We start from the raw sequence: 18,684 nt of genomic DNA on the forward strand, positions 1-18,684 counted from the left end.
ATCCCTTCTCTCCTATAATTAGGGTTTCCAGAAAAAAATACTAGATGTTGAGGTAAATTTTAAGTTCAGAAAAACAGCGAATAACTTCTGAGCATGAAAATGGGACACACTTATACTAAAAGTTATTCTTTGTTTCTCTGAAACTCACATTTAACCGAGAATCTTGTAATTTTATTTGCTACATTTGGTAACCCTACTTACAATCAGTATTCTACTTTTAAAGACAGGTGCATGCTTTCTGGCCCTCTTTGATATTAGCAGGTATTGGGGAGGAGGGAGGTTGAAGGGTGGAAGAGGTGATTTCTTCTGCTACCCTGACCAAGTAGGAATCAGGCAACGTGTACACAGTGCCGGGGAGAGGGAACAATCAGAAATCTTACTAGTTTGTACAGGGGTTATACGTGGCTTAGGAATACACAGTATTTCTCCTTGTTCTTTGCTATAATTTGTTTTGACTCCTTTTTAAAAAAATTATTTATTTATTTATTTATTTATCTTTGGCAGCGTTCCATCTTCATTGTCGCGCGAGGGCTTTCTCTAGTTGCGGTGAGAGGGGGCTACTCCTTGTTGCGGTGTGCAGGCTTCTCATTGCAGTGGCTTCTCTTGTGGTGGACCACAGGCTCTAGGTGCATGGGCTCAGTAGTTGTGGCACGTGGGCTCAGTAGTTGCGGCTCTCAGGCTCTAGAGCACAGGCTCAGCAGCTGTGGTGCACGGGCTTAGCTGCCCCGCAGCATGTGGGATCTTCCCGGATCAGGGCTCGAACCCGTGTCCCCTGCATTGTCAGGTGGACTCTTAACCACTGCGCCACTAGGGAAGCCCCTTGACTCTGTTTTTATAGTATAGTTAGTTATTTATAACGGGGAAGAGGAATTCGGAATGGGTATGTGTGAATGTGTGTGTTAGCAGTGGAGAGTAAGAGCCTTGGGTGAGCAGAAACTGGCTGAGACTAAATATTGGCAAAGGTAACTCATAACTGGATAACCCAGCAAAGTCATTTTAGAAAACAGGCCCTGGGTTGTAGAGGAAGTGGTAAGGAAGGCCCAATCTATGCTTCCTGAAGAATGCTGATAAATGGTTAGGAGGAGCCAAATGATGTCATTACTGAGGATTTGGCCACCCCTCCCTCCTCTGGGCACCGTGTGAGTCCCTGATTTGCATGCACAGAGCAGCCATGCCATGGTCATACCCAAAGGTTTATACTCCACTGTGAATTCTTAGCCCAGGGGAACACAGTACACTCCCATTTAGAGGCCGTGTAGCCAGTTCCCCCCGAACCTCATGACCCCACACTGTTGTTGCTTCATCTTTGGGGGCTCCCTCAGGGACTAACCTCAAATACACATAAAAGTTACACAAAGACAGTGTGTGAGTGCCCCATGGGGCACCGAAGCAACAAATGCCTTGGTTCAAATAAGATTCTTCTAGTTTCTTTTTTTTTTTTTTTTTTTTTTTTTTTTTTTTGCGGTAGGCGGGCCTCTCACTGTTGTGGCCTCTCCCCTTGCGGAGCACAGGCTCCGGAGCACAGGCTCAGTGGCCATGGCTCACGGGCCCAGCCGCTCCGCGGCATGTGGGATCTTCCCAGACCGGGGCACGAACCCGTGTCCCCTGCATCGGCAGGCGGACTCTCAACCACTGCGCCACCAGGGAAGCCCCTCTTCTAGTTTCTTTAGGTGAACACTTAGATCACTGATTTTCCACCTTTCTTTTTTAAAACTCTATGCATTTATGGCTATAAATTTCCATCTATACAGTTGTAGCTGCACCCCACAAATTTTGGTATTTCATACATTTTTTGTCATTTCATTCCAACTAGTTTCTAGCTTCCATTGTGACTTCCTCTTTTACCTAAGGGTTATTAAGCATGTTACTTAATTTCCAAACATTAGGGGGTATTCTGCTTATGGATTGTTATAGATTTCTAGCTTATTTTACTGTGGTCAGAAAACATTTTGGGGAATATTTCAACTCTTTGAAATTGGTTGAGGCTGGCTTCATGGCCCATGATGTGGTCAGTTTTTTTTTGTTTTTTGCTTTTATTGCACATGTGCTTGAAAGAATATGCAACTGGCAGTTGTTATTTATTTATTTAGGTTGTGGCACATGGGATCTTCATTGCGGCATGCAGGCTCTTAGTTGCGGTATGCAGCCTTCTTAGTTGTGGCACTCGGGCTTCTTAGTTGCGGCATGCGTGTGGGATCTAGTTCCCTGACCAGGGATCGAACCCGGTCCCCCTGCATTGGGAATGCAGAGTCTTACCCACTGGACCACCAGGGAAGTCCCACAACTGGCAATTGTTGAATACAGTATTCTATATATGTCTGTGATGTCAAATTGGTTAATTTATTATTCAGACCTTTTGTATCTTGACTTAGTTTTCTTCTTGTTCTATTAATTTGATAGAGAGTTGTTTTAATACCTCCCACTGATTGTGGATTTTTCTATTTCTCCTTGCAGTTTTATCCATTTTTACCCTTCTTTTTAAAAAATAAGCTATTTTACTATTTTGAAGTCTCATAATGGGAGCATACAAATTTCTAATTGTATCTCTTGTTGGTAACATTATCCTTTCATCTTTATGAATTGATCAATTTTATTTAAAAAAATTTGAAAATTTCCCCCCTAATATTAGTATAGCTATATCAGCTTTTTTTTTTTTTTGGTTAGTGGTTGCACAATATAACTTCTTCCATTCTTTTACTTGCAAATTTTCTAGATCTTAAGTGTGCTATTTGTACTTTGTAAACATATAATTTTCAATATCATCTAACACTTTAATCTTTTGATTAGACCATTTAGTCTATTACATTTAATGTCATCACTGACACCAGTGCCCTTATATCTACCTTCTTTTGTGCTATTTGTGATCTGTAATTTTTTTTCTCTTCTTTCTTGCCTTCCTTTGGATTGGGTGCTTTTTTTTCCATTCCATCTTAGCCCTATGTTAGTTTTGAAGCTACATACTACTTTTCTATTATTTTAATTAGTATTCAAGACATTTCAACACACACTCTTAATTTACCAAAATCTATTATTCTTCTTAAAGTGACCTTCTTTCCAACAATGCAAATCCTTAGAATAGTGGTCTCAAGTTCTATGTGTGAAAGATAAATTTTTAAAATTTTCATTTCATCATGGACTAATAAAATATAAAGGAATTAATAGAAAAATAAGTAAAAAAGCAAAAAGATGTACAAAATACAAGCTTAATTTTAAAATAATTTTGAGGTATAATTGATGTACAATAAACCACATATACTTAGGTGTACAATTTGACAAGTTTTGAAATATATACAAATGGGAAATTATCACCACAATCAAGATAGTGAATATACCCATCACCCCCAGTAGTTTCTTCCCACCCCTTTGTAATCTCCCTCCCCTTCATTCCTATCTCCAAGCAACCACTGATCTTCTTTGTATCACTACAGATTAGTTTTCATTTTCTAGAATTTCATAAAAATAGAATTAAACAGTATTTACTCTCTCTTGCTGCTTCCAGTCAGTATAATTATTTTTTACATTCATACATGTTATTGCATACATCAGTAGTTCATTCCCTTTTATTACTGAGTAGTATTCCGTCGTATGAATACATTACTGTTTGTTTATCCATTCAGGAGTTCATGGATATTTGGGTTGTTTCTAACAAAGATCTATGATCATTTGTGTATAGGTCTTTGTATGGTGTGTGTATTCCTTTAAGCAAAACACCTAGGAGTAGAATGGCTGGATCATATGAGAGGTGTATGTTTAACTTTTTAACCAGCAGCATATGAGACTTCCTGTTCATCTACACTGTCACCAACATTTGATATGGTCAATCTTTTAAATTTTAGCCATTCTAAAAGATATCTAGTAGAGATCTCATTGTAGTTTTAATTTGCATTTCCTTACTGAATAATGATGTTGAGCATCTGTTCATATCCTTACTTGCCATAGGTAGATAAATCACTCGATCAACAAATAGATGTAGATTGATCAATAGATAGATAGATGATAGATAGAGAGATATAGATTGATCAATTTTCTTTAGTGAGGTGTATGTCAAATCTTGCCAAATTTTCATTGGGTTGTTTTCTTATTTAGTTTGGAGAGTTCTTTATATATTATAAATACAAGTAATTTATCAGATGCATGCTTTGCAAATTTTCTACCAGTTTGTGGCTTATCTCTTCATTCTCTTAACAGTGTATTTTGAGGAGCATAAGTTTTTAATAAAGTTCAACTTATCAATTTGTTCTTTCATGGACTGTACTTTTCATGCTGTATCTAAGAAATCTTTACCTAACCTAAGGCCACAGAGATTTTCTTATATGTTTTTCTCTATAAGTTTTATATTCTTAGATTTTATATGTATATCTATGATATATTTTGAGTTAATTTTTGTATATTAAGTGAAGGATCTAAGTTCACCTTTTTGCATATGGATATTCAAATGTTGCAGCACTGTTTTTTGAAAAGATTATCCTTTCTCCACCAAATTACCAAAGGTCATGAAAATTTCCTCTTACTTTTTTCCCTAAAAATTGAATAGTTTTTGCTCTCACATTTAGGGCTATTCTCCATTTGATTTAGTATTTGAATGTGGTGTGACATTAGGATCTAAACTCATCTTTTTTGCATGTGGATATCCACCTTGCTGTATCATTTGTTAAAAGACTGCCTTTTCCCTGTAGTCCCTGTTAAAAGACTACCTTTTCCTTGGCGTATTTTCCAAAATCAGGTTTTTCTCTAAATTCTGTTCCATTGATCTATATGTCTTTCCTTACACTAGTACTACACTGTCTTGAGTATTATGGATTTTAGTAAGTTTTGAAATCAGAAAGTGTAACTCCTTTAACTTTGTTCTTCTTTTTCAGAATTGTTTTGGCTCTTCTGGGTCCTTTGTATATATTTCCACATAATTTTTTTTTTTTTTTTTTTTTTGCGGTACGCAGGCCTCTCCCGTTGTGGAGCACAGGCTCCGGACACGCAGGCTCAGCAGCCATGGCTCACGGGCCTAGCCGCTCCACGGCATGTGGGATCTTCCCGGACCGGGGCATGACCCCGTGTCCCCTGCATCGGCAGGCGGACTCTCAACCACTGCACCACCAGGAAGCCCTCCACATAAATTTTTAAATCACCTTATCAATTTTTTCAGAAAGGCCTCCTGGAATTTGAGAGGATTACACTGAATCTATTGATCAATTTGGGAAAATTTGACATCTTGACAGTATTGTGCCCTCCAATCCATGAACACAGAGTATCTATTTAGATCTTCTATAATTTCTCTCAGCAACATTTTTTAGTTTTTGATATACAAGTCTTGCACCTTTTTTGTTAAATTTATTTCTAAGCATTTTATTCTCTCAATGCTATTGTAAGTAGAAATATGTTTTCTTAATTTTATTTTCAGATTGTTCATTACTAGTATATATAAGTACAATAGTTTTTTGTTATTCTAATCTTGGGTTCTCCAACTTGCTGAACATGTTAATTAGTTTTGTTTTTGTTTTGTTTTTGGTGTGGATTCTTTAGTATTTTCTACATACAGGATCATGCTGTCTATGAATATAGTTTTACGTCTTCTTGTTCCATCTAGACTTCTTTTTTTCATCGTTGGACTGGCTAGAACTTCCAAACAATGTTGAACAGAAGTGGCAAGAATGAGTATCCTTGTCTTGTTCTTGATCTCATGGGAAAAGTATACAGTTTTTCACCATGAAGTATGATGCTAGCTGTGGGCTTTTTGTAGATACACTTCTTTAGATGAAGGAAGGTACCTTCTAGTCCTAGTTCACTGAGAGTGTTTATCATGAGTGGTATCAGATTTTGTCAAATACTTTTTCTGCATCTATTTAGATGGTCATGTGGCTTTTGTCTTTTATCCTTTTGTCATTGTATTAACTGATTTTCAAATGTTAAATCAACCTTGCATTCCAGATCTACATCCAATTTGGTCATGGTCTGTAATTCTTTTTCTCTATTCCTGAATTTGGTTTCTTAATATTTTTTGTTGAGGGTGATTGTATCTATATCCCATAGTTTTCTCATTATGTCTGGCTTTGGTATCAGAGAATGCTGGCCACATAGAATGAGTTGGGAAGTGTTCCCTCCTATTCTATTTTCTAGAAGAGTTTGTGAAGAATTGATATTATTTCTTTTATTTTTATATTTGATAGGATTAATGAGTGAAGACATCTGGCTTGAGCTTTTTCTTATACCAAGATTTTAAATTACAAATAAGTTCCTTTACTTATTATAGGTCGATTTCTTCTTGGATCAGTTTTGGTAGTTTGTGTCTTTCTAGGAATTTGTCCATTTCATCTAAATTATATAATTTGTTGGCATACAGTTATTCATAGTATTCCCTTATAATCTTTTTGTTTGTTTTAGAGTCAGTAATGACATCCTCTTTTTTACTCCTTATTTTGGCAATTTGTATTCTTTCTTTTTTTCTTGGTTAATCTAGTTCAAGCTTTTTCAATTTTGTTGGTCTTATCAAAGAACCAATCTTTGGTTTCACTGATTTTTCTCTCTTGCTTTTCTATTTTCAGTTTTCATCTCCTTTTTTCTCCTTGCTTGAGATTAGTTTGCTCTTCTGGTTTCTTTTTTTTTTTTAATCCAGCATTTTCATTTTTTAAACTTTATTTTCATAGAACATATTTTCACATTAGAAAGTCCCACAGTGGGAAAATAATAATTTATTACCAATAGTTTTATATTTGTGGACAGGTTATTTTAGGACAAATAAACACATTTGAGGATCAGGTCTTAGTTTAGAATCTACAATATTTTGACACATCAGCAAGGGGGACCTCTTCCCTAAATGGGACTTATCTATATTTAGAACCTCTCCACACTCTTCTTCCTAGGATTTAGAAATTAGTAATGTGAGATATCAGCACTTCCCAATTTTAAAGTTTCCCCAGGACATGTAACTATCAGTAGCTGGTACCAACTGAACAGAGGAGGAAGTTTTCAAAAATTAAACACTGTTTAACTTTCTGCAAAGTCTTTACTTACGAATTAACAGTCTTTCCCTTATTCATCATTCTCAAGACAAATATAGAAGCTTGATCATGTATTGATAGTAAGAAAGCTGAATTTACTCTAAGAGGTTGATAAATTAAAAGGCCAAAGCTCATATATAATGTTAAATTATACTGTGAGTCTTGTGAGAAGCTGGGAGACAACCCCATTAACGCATTGGAACGCGGAACTCAGTCTCACAATTTCTCAGATACAAGTCCTCTCAAACCTTGTCCTCAAAGATTAACCTCTGAAAATAACCATGTGATTAGGATAAAGGTTTGTCTCACCAATGGCTTATATGTTATTTCCTCTTTATTGTCAGTGGAATGGAATGGCAGAGCAGAGGCAAAGAGGTGTACAACCAGTTCTTAAGATATTAAGTCATAAAGTCCAGGGCTTCCACAGCATGACAACAGCTTTCAGATGCCCACATCATGATAGCTGAAATAACAAGGCACAACAAAGTTTAGAGCTAGCGTCTGAAAGGCCTGCCTTGGTAGCCTTCTGCGATGTACCGCACAGACAGAGTCAGTAACAACTTGTCCAAGGCCCCAGTGACTATGTAGAACATGGGCTGAAGCCAGGAGTCCATCGCAGAGCAAGGATTCAAATACACAGCTGGAAGCAGGCCCAGGAGCAAACACTGACAACCTTCTCACCAGTCCAGGGTAGAGATGCAGCTTTGGAACCAGGATGGTGGCTGGGTAACAAGTGAATGTGCTGTGCTCCACAACATTCTGGGGTGGGTTGGTCCTGGAGAAATGCTGAGACATGAGCAGGTATGACCACTGGGTTTGAAGGAAGAGACTTCAGTCTCCTTGGGCATCATAGAGGACACTCAGCCTCCAGAGAACCATCGTCTTGCTCCCAAGGCCTCAAGGTCATCCAGTAACCTAGAAGCAGTTATCTTCTGCTGGTTTCTTAACATGAAAGCTTACATTTGTTTATATTATTGATTTGAGACCCTTCTTGTTTTCTAATATAGCCATTTACAGTTATAAAATTTCTCTCATGAACTATGTTAGCTGCATTCCATAAATTTTGATATGTCATGTTTTCATTGCATTCAGTTCAAATATTTTAAAAGTTCACTTGTGATTTCTTTGGTCCATGGATTATTTAAAAGTGCATTTAAAATTTTCCAAATATTTGGGTATCTCCCAATTTTTTAATTCTGTTGATTCTAATTTAATTTCACTGTGGTTAAAAAAAGAACATACTTTGTATTATTTCAATCCTTTTAAATGTATTGAGACTTTTTTATGGCCTTGTATATGGTTTACCCATAGTTCATGTGTGTCTGAAAATAATGTGTTTTCTGCTATTATTGGGTAGAGTGTTCTGTTGATGTCAGGTCAAGTTGGTTGATAATGTTGTTTAAGTTTTCCAGTGGCCATGGTTCATCTCTCTGAATTCTAATCCTCTCCCTGATGTTGGCTAAGAATTTCTAAATATGCTTTTAGCTATTTGATGCTTTCAAGAGTTTTGTTTTCCTTGTTCAGTCTTTTTAGTTGCTTTTAACAGGATGGTTGGCCTGAATTATCTAATCTGACAATTCTGGAATCCCATTATCAATTTTTAAGACAGGCTTGTCTATTTTTATCTGTTGGAATTAGGCTAGGTACCATTTCTAATAACATTAGGCAAACTTTTGTTTGTTTGTTTGTTTGCGGTAAGCGGGCCTCTCACTGTTGTGGCCTCTCCCGTTGCGGAGCACAGGCTCCGGACGCGCAGGCTCAGTGGTCATGGCTCATGGGCCCAGCCTCTCCGCGGCATGTGGGATCTTCCCAGACCGGGGCACGAACCCCTGTCCCCTGAATCGGCAAGCGGACTCTCAACCACTGCGCCACCAGGGAAGGCCTAGGCAGATTTTAACACAAAGTTTTACTGGTAAAAGAGAAGAGAACTCAAAGCCTTTAAATTCTTACCAAAGTGCCCAAATATAAAATTCTTTCTCTATTCCTAAATCAATTTAAACTAAAATTTTTATATATAAAGAATTATAATTCTATGGAGATAGTTGGCTTCCTACTATTAATGTTTCAAAAAACATTACTGGATAAAGAAAGGTCATCATATAGATATTATAAAAATGTAAAATTTCAATTAACCAGGTTAATACAGCAAATGTTGTCATAACTTCAAGGAGAAATTGACAAAGCCTCCATCCTAAGGAGAACATTGAACATATCTCAGTAATTAATAGATCAGTAGTGAAAAGAAAACAATAATATATAGAATATTTGAATAATACAATAAACTAGCTTGATCTTAGTAACACACATATATCTCTGTTCCCCCAACAATTGAACAACTCACATTCTTTTCAAATACTATGACGTATTTATGAACATTGATGATATATAGGGCCATTAAGGAAGAATAAGAAATTGAATAGATTTAGTAATTAATCTAACCTAACTACAGGTAATTAAATTAGAAATCAACATCTAAAAATTAATTTAAAACATACATTTGAAATGCAAAAACTCACACTTATAAATAACTCACAGTTCGAAAATCATATTGAAAATTAGGAAATACTTATAATTGAATACCTCTTACCGAAACTTGTGAAATGCAGTCAAGGAAGTGCTTGGAGGTTCTTATGTTAAATACAAAAATTAGAAAAGAAAAAATTTGAAAATAAATTAATGAACTATGTAACAGAGTAAACCCAAAGAAAGTAGAAGGAAATAAATAACCGATATTATTTATAAGGATAGAATATAATTAATAGAAAAAATTTTAAAAGATCAACAAAGCCAAAAGTTCATTTAATATTTACCAACTCTGGTAATAATGATCAAGGATCAAAGCCAGGATGTACAAATCGACAACTTTAGGAATAAAAAGTAGAACTTAATATTGAAAAGGCAGAGATTAAAAGGTTTATAAATAAATAATATGAACAAATTAGTGCCAAAAAATTGGAAATAATTAAAATGAATAAATTCTTAGAAAAATAAAATTTATCAACATTTACATAAGGAGAAATAGAAAACCTGGTTAGAATTATAATCATGAAAGGAATTGAATTTGCAATTCAAAATAGTCCACAAATAAAATACCAGGCTCAGACAAGCAGAAAATTCTAACATCATACAAATTCTTCTAGGTAATAGGAACAGAAGGAAGCATTTTTCAGTTTATTACATGAAGTTAAGATAACTATCTTACCAAAAATAGATAAGGATCAGAAAAAAAAAAAGCACAAGAAAATTGCATGGATGCAAAAATCCTAACCCCAGTATCACTAGACCATATCCAGTCATGGACCAAAAAGTTGCTCTATAAGACTAAGTTAGGTTTATTCCCAGAAATTAAGGATGATTTAACTTTAAACCTATTGATTTCCAAGCAAGATGGTGAACTAGCATGAGTTTCCAGCTTCCTCCCCACTGTAACTCTGGAGTAGGTACAACACTGACATGGGATTATTGATCTGATGAATCAACATAGATACTATGAGAATGCCTGGGAAGGCTGTTTTGAAGAGGTACAAGTGTGCCTGTGGCAGAGGGTTAGTTTGTTTTCTGTTTTGTTGGGGTTTTTTAGTTTTTTCAAAACTTTGGGGTGTGGAGCAGCCAGTCCCCTCAGTGAGAAGACACTGTTAGGCGAGAGTTTTTAACTTTTACCTCTTTCTTCCCATACGTTGCTTTGGACTGATCATTTTCTGCCACATTCACCCAGAAATTATTAGCAATAGCTCAGGCTAGATGATGTCAGTTGTGACAGGTCAGGATAGCATTTAAACCCAATGAAAATGAGAAACTGGTGGAAAAAGGTGCAGATTGGTCAGCTCCCCTCCCTTCTAACCTTGAGGCAGCTGGACTGAAAGCTAAGAAGAGAGACTTCTGGTCTCAGCTCTGACATGTGAAGAGTTTGGAAGCCATCACTCCCATTCTCACAACCTCATAAAAGCTAAACAGACTGAAAATCAATGACTGTTCTTAGATCCATCAGAGAATTGAGGTCAGAGGGCACATTTTGTCACCCCGAAACTGAACTGACAAGTGAATACAGAGAATTGCAGCCAAGATCAGCTTACTGGGATCAGAAGCTTCTGGAGCCAGTAACTGATAGAAATATTTAAGTGGTAGTTGACAAACTTCTAGAGGCAGTGTGTGGACTGGTTTAAGTGTGGGGTCCACAGTCTTAGGGAGTCCCCCACTCTCCTGCGTTTTACCTCCAGAAACCTCACCGGATCTCACAGTGAAGATGTGAGAAAAATCCCCTTGTGTTTCTGGCAGCAAGAAGGGAAAAGTAGTCCTTTTGAAATATGCCTAGGAGAACAGTTACCATTTTGAAATACACCCAGAGTGTCCTCTAAAATAGCGGTCTGCCTTCAAGAGCAATACTTGATCAGAAACTTATCTGACCTGGAGAAAGGCAATTAGACAAAGTCAGCCACTTACAGCTTCCTCTCTATGGGGAGGAAGAAAAGACTAACAATGCCTCTGAAAGTCACAGCCCAGGGACTCAGACCCACTAAAAAACAGATTTAATCAGGAGATTTTATTTATTTATATTTATTTATTTGTTTATTTATTTATTTGTTTGTTTGTTTAGGGTCTGTGCCAGGTCTTCATTGCAGCATGAAGGATCTTCACTGCAACATGCAGGATCTTTTTTTAGTTGCAGCACGCAGGATCTTTTAGGTGCGGCATGCGAACTCTTAGTTGCAGCATGCATGAGGGATCTAGTTCGCCGACCAGGGACAGAACCTGGGCCCCCTGCATCGGGAGCTCGGAGTCTTACCCACTGGACCACCAGGGAAGTCCCTAATCATGAGATTACAGAATTGCTTCCCCTCCCCCACACCTTCCCACCACATCATTAGGGCCCCAGTATGAAAATAGTGGATTACAACTGAGAGAGCTGCAAGACAGACTCTCCCTAAGAAGAAATTCTGAAGAAACCCAAAGACAACAGGGAAGCAAAAAACAAACAAAACAAAACACACACACACACACGTGGAAACTAGAGGAAAATAAAGCCTCTGGCACCTATAGCTACAGCAGATTAGAGATCTAAGAGCCCAGCTCCTAGAGATTAACACAAAAGCCTGTGTACCTCACTTCCTATTACCATATACATCAAGTGCAGCTTGAAACAAAAAATTACAAGGCATGCTAAAAGGCAAGAGAAAACAGTCTGAAGAGAGAAAGCAAGTGTCAGAATCAGACTCAGAAAGGACAGATATTTTGGAGTTATCACATAGGGAATTTAAAATAACTATGATTTATATGCTAAGGACTCAAATTGAAAGTAGCCAACATGTAAAAACTGATGGGTGATATAAGCAGAGAGATTGAAACTCTAAAAAAAAAAATCAAAAGAAAATGCTGAAATCAAAAACACTGCAGCAGAAGTGAAGAATGCCTTTGATGGGTTCAACAGTAGACTGGACAGCGCCAAAGAAAAGATAAATGAGCTTGAAGATAAGTGAATAGAAACTTCCCAAACTGAAATGCAAAGAGGAAAAAGAATGAACAAAATGGAATATGACCTTCTTATACAGTCTTCTTTCTGCATAGAACATGTCCTGCTTCTTAATTGCCTCAAGATCTCTGCCTAAGAGTATTTACTCAAGGAAGCCCACTCTGACCTCATACCATGCTCTGGAGTACTTACAATTTTCTGATCAATGCTTTTGTGATAGTCGGCGGTTTTCTTTAATAACATTTATCAAAATTGTAATTTAAGGATTACTTCTGTACATGTAGTACATGTACACTACCATCCACAATTACGAACGTATTACTACACTAGGCTTTCCAAGAAAAAGAAACTATACCTCTAGAAAAACTTTTTTTTTTCAGATTTTGGACAACAGGCAACACAGAACTCTAATCCCTAAGTGAAAGGAAAGAGAAGTAAGCCCTTAATAGCCCAGCTTTTTACCTGGAGGCACTTTCTAGACCATGGTTAAGAGAAAAAGAGCCCAATCAGAAAACAACAGTGTTACCGAGCTGAAAAGACATAAATCAAAGATCAGACCTAGCTGCTGAGGTGTCAGGAATTTGTGGTGCAACTACAAGAATAGAAGGTAGCTGCACAGAGACGTAGCTCCAGAAGTCTGCAGGGTTCGTGAGTTTTGGGCTGATATGCTGCAGATATGTGGTGAAAAAGTGCCTGAAGAAGGGAAAAAAAAACAAATCAAGTAGCTGGGAGCTGTGGAATTAACAAAGATTCTGGAGTTGACACAAGGCTGGGAGACACTGAAGTTTCAGACAGCTGGAGATAAGAGACCTTGATGAAAGCCCAAGCATTCAGTTGATGGCTTAGAAGGACAGCCTCGGGAGCTTCTAGCCCTAAGTAAAGGGCACTCTAGACCCAACTCCTAGAGACTGAATGTTTGTGTCCCTCCCTAGATTCATAGTCCCCAGTGTGATGATATTTAGAGGCGAGGCCTCTGGTAGGTGATTAGGTCATTAGGTTGGAGCCCTCATGAATGGAATCTTATAAAAGAGGTCTCACCACCTAGAGGGGTGGGATAGGGAGGGTGGGAGGGAGAGAGATGCAAGAGGGAAGAGATATGGGGACATATGTATATGTATAACTGATTCACTTTGTTATAAAGCAGAAACTAACACACCATTGTAAAGCAATTATACTCCAATAAAGATGTTTAAAAAAAAAAGAAAAAGAGGTCCCAGGGATCTTCTTCAAACCTCCCACCATGTGAAGACACAAGGAAAAGACGGCCATCTGTGAACCTGGAAGCAGCCAGGAACCTTGATATTGGACTCCCAGCCTCAAGAACTGTGAGAAATAAATGTCTGCTGTTTATAAGCCCAGCCTGTGGTTGTTTTGTTATAGCAGCCCCAACTAAGACATACCTCTAAAGGCATGTCAATGGACTAGAATAGGGCCCAGAGATAGAACCACACATACATAATCAACTGAGTTTTTAAAAGGTACAAAAGCGGGCTTCCCTGGTGGTGCAGTGGTTAAGAATCCGCCTGCCAATACAGGGGACACGGGTTTGAGCCCTGGTCCGGGAAGATCCCACATGCCATGGAGCAACTAAGCCCGTGCACCACAACTACTGAGCCTGCGCTGTAGAGCCCACGAGCCACAACTACTGAGCCTGCGTGCCACAACCACTGAAGCCCGCACACCTAGAGCCCATGCTCCGCAATAAGAGAAGCCACCGCAATGAGAAGCCCTCGCACCGCAACGAAGAGTAGACCCCCCCCCCGCCGCAACTAGAGAAAGCCCGTGTGCAGCAACGAAGAGCCAACACAGCCAAAAATAAATAAATAAATATTTAAAAAAATAAAAAGGTACAAAAGTAATTAAATGTAGAAAGGACAGTCCTTTTCAAGAAATGGTGCTGAAACAGCTGGATATCCATGTGCAAACAAAACTAAACTAAACTGAGAAACAATAAAGCATTATACGTCAATTATACCTCAAGTTAAAAAATCAATGAAGCATCAATGAAGCAATAAACAAACAAAAATAGCCTTATACCTCACACCCTATATAGAAATTAACTCAAGGTGGATCATAGACTTAAATATAAAACACATAGTTATAAAACTGCTAGAAGAAAGCATAGGAGAAAATCTTTGTAGCATTGGGTTAGGTAAAAATTCCTTAGATATGATTTATAAAAATTTTTAAAGGATTTATGGACTTCTAATATCGGCTCCATATTTGCTACATGGCACACTATATTTTAGATGTAGTAATCTGGAGCACTGGAAAAGATGGTTATTATTACTTATTATGAAATGTTCTTGGATCTTCTAATATAATCAGTGGATTACTTTTGCTTTGCTAGAGACACTTTAAAAATAAAAAGTGAAGCTGCCTAACTGGGATAAGATATTTGCAAATCAATTATTTGACAAGAGATTTGTTTGCAGACTACATACAAACTCTCCAGCCTCAGCATTAAACAAAGAAACCCACAAACTGGGCAAAGATTTGAACAGACTCTTCACTAAAGAAGATGAATGGATGGCAAATAAGTACGTGAAAAATAATCAAAGTCATTAGTCATTACAGAAATGCATTTTAAAACTACAATGAGATAATATTACCAACCTATTAGTATGATTAAAATGAAAAACAAACAAATAAGGAAAACAAATACACCTGGACAATACCAAGTGCTGGTAAGGATATGGAGTGATAATGCAAAATGGAACGACTAGTTGACAAGCAGTTTGGCAGCCTCCTGTTAGGTTAAACATTCATTTCCAACATGATCTAGAAATCCTATTTCTAGACAGTTACCCAGTAAAAATAAAAATAACCTCCCTCTCTCTCTCTCTCTCTCACACACACACACACACACACAAAATAGAACAGGAGATCTAAGACTAAGAAGATCTAAGGTGAAAAGTATAATATATGCATAATGGAAATACCAGAAGAAGAAAGGGAGAATGGAGCAGAAGAAATATTTGAAGTAATGGTGGCTGAGAATTTACCAAAATCAAATGACAGACACTAAATCATAGACCAAGGACGCTCAGAGAACAGGCAGGATCAATACCCCCAAATCTAACACCTACCTAGGCATTCAAAATGCAGAATACCAACAAAAAAAAGGGGAAAATGCCAGAGAGGCAAAAACACATTATTTATAGAAGAACAAGAAAAATGATATCAGCTTCTCACAACAAACCATGAAAGCATGGCGAGTGGAGTGAAATATTCAAAGTGCTGAAAGAAAAAAGCCCACCAATCTAGAATTCTGTATTCAGTAAAATTCATATTTAAAAGTGAAGGAGAAATACAGAGTTGCTCAGACAAACAAAAATTGAGATAATTTGTCACCAGAAGAACTTCCTTGAACAAAATGTTAAAAGAAGTTCTTTGAAGAGAAAGAAAATGATACAGGTCAGAACCTCAGATCTACATAACAAAAGGCAGAGCATCAGAGAAGGAATAGATGAATGTAAAATAAAATCTTCTATTTTTCTCATTCTTAATTGATCCGAAGTAATAAGAGCAACAATGTACTGAGTGATTATAGCATACGGATAAGTGAAATAAATGGCAGCAATGTAATTAGGGATGCAAGAATATTGTTTTAATACTACATTGTGAAGTAGTAGTATAGTATCATTTGAAAGTGAACACAACATTAGTTGTAAACCTATATTGCAAACTCTAGGGCAACCTCTAAAATTTTTTTAAAAGTAGTACAATTGATATGCTAAAAAAGGAGAGAAAATGGAATCATATAAAATGCTCAATTAAAATCAGAAAAGGCAGAAAAGAGGGGAAAATAAGAAATAAAGAACAAGGGCAATAAATAGCAGACAGTTACAAACATGGTAGATATTAATCCAATGATATCAATAATCACTTTCAATGAGAATAGTGTAAATCTACCAACTAAAAGACAGAGACTGCAAATGGATAAAAAACAAGACCCACATATACATTGTCTACAAGAAACCCACTTTAATTATAAACACACAGAATAAAAATAAAAGGATGAAGCATGATATACATGCTAACACTAATCAAAAGAAAGCTGGAGTAGCCATATTAATTTCAGACAAAGCAAACTTCAGAACAAAGAAAATTATCAGGAACACAGAGGGGTATTACATAACGATAAAGGGATCAATTCTCAAAGAAAACATAACAATCCTTAATGTGTATGCAACTAACAATAGAGCATCAAAACAGGTGAGGCAAAAACTGATAGAACTGCAAAGAGAAATAGACAAATATACTATTATGGTTACAGACCTCAACAACAGCAAATGATAGATCCAACAGACAGAAATTCAGTATGCACATAATTCAACTCAACAGCACCATCAATCAACTGGATCTAATGGACACTATAAAATACTTCATTCAAAAACACAGAATACATACTCTTCTCTAGCTCACATGAAATAGTCACCAAGATGGACCACATTCTGAGCCATAAAATGCACCTTGACAAATTAAAAAAAATAGAAATCATACAAAGTATGCCCTCATGCAAAACTTAATTAAACTAGAAATTGATAATAGAAAGACAGCTGGAAATTCCCCCAAACATTTGGAGATTAAACAGTGCACTTCTATAAAGAGCACATGGGTCAAAGGAAAAGTCTCAAAAGAAAATAAAAGTACTTTGAACTAAATGAAAGTGAAAATACAAGTTACCCAATTTGTGGGATGCAATGAAAGAAGTGTTTAGAGGGAAAATTATACCTTTCAATGCATATATTACAAGAGAAGAAAGTTTAATAATTCAATAATTCAAGGTTTCACCTGAGGAAACTAGAAAACAAAGAGCAATATAAACCTTTATTGCAGAAGGAAAGAAATAAGAGGAAAAATAAATAATAAAAACTGGAGCAGAATTCAATAAGATTGAAAACAGGAAATCAGTAAAGAAAATCAACAAAACCAAAAGCTGGTTCTTTGAAAAGATCAATAAAATTAATAAACCCTAGCCAGGCTGAGCAAGAAAAAAAAGAGAGAAGACACAGTATTCTTTCTCACTGGGAAATAATGAAGAGAAGAATTTCTGACATGGAATATCTCATCACAGCATAATTTCTTCATGATAATTAAAAATTGAAAATGACGCTGCAACATAAGTAAGTTTCTGAATGGATCATTTGTCAGCTAATCAAGGAAATCTGTTTACTGATGATAAGTTAATTAAATCACATTTAATTGCAGCAGCTAAAGAAATATTTCCAGAGAAAATAAACTTGTTTAAGCCTTTCAGTGAGAACAATTGTTCAAAAAGTTGAGGGCATTGTGAGCAATGTCAATAGTCAGTTAAAGATATGGGTTTTTAAAAATAAATGTATTGATTGATTTATGGCTGCATTGGGTCTTTGTTGTTGCATGCGGGCTTTCTCCAGTTGTGGCGAGAGGGGGCTACTCTTCGTTGTGGTGCGTGGGCTTCTCATTGCTGTGGCTTCTCTTCTTGTGGAACACTAGGTGCACAGGCTCAGTAGTTGTGGCACACAGGCTCAGTAGTTGTGGCTTGCAGGCTCTAGGGCACTGGCTCAGTAGTTGTGGCACACGGGCTTAGTTGCTCTGCAGCATGTGGGAATCTTCCTGCACCAGGGATTGAACCCATGTCCCCTGCATTGGCAGGCAGATTCTTAACCACTGCGCAACCAGGGAAGTCCCAAGGTATATGGTTTTAAGTGGTTTTCCTTGGCTCTTGATGAGTCAGCAGATGTCAATGACACTGCTTGATTGTTATTTGATGAGTCACTATTGCGTTTAAAACAGCTGAAGAATCAGCCTCTATAAATAGTCTGTGTGGAACAACTATAAACAACCCAGAATATTTTTAAAGTTGAAAAAATGCTCAGGATAACCTTAAGTGGAATCTGCTGTGTTCCAGCTGATGATAGTAAAAATATGTATAGAGCAGAAGGAGGCTTAGTTGAACGAATTTACAAAGCTTGTGAAAATGTAAGTTTTTTTTTTTTTTTTTTTTTTTTTTGCGGTACGCGGGCCTCTCACTGTTGTGACCTCTCCCGTTGTGGAGCACAGGCTCCGGACGCGCAGGCTCAGCAGCCATGGCTCACGGGCTTAGCCACTCCGCGGCATGTGGGATCTTCCCAGACCGGGGCACGAACCCGTGTCCCCTGCATCGGCAGGCGGACTCTCAACCACTGCGCCACCAGGGAAGCCCCTGTAAGGTTTTTTTAAACCTGTGGATATTCATCA

This window comes from Hyperoodon ampullatus, assembly GCF_949752795.1.
Source record: "Hyperoodon ampullatus genome assembly, chromosome: 4".
Taxonomy (NCBI): Eukaryota; Metazoa; Chordata; class Mammalia; order Artiodactyla; family Ziphiidae; genus Hyperoodon; species Hyperoodon ampullatus.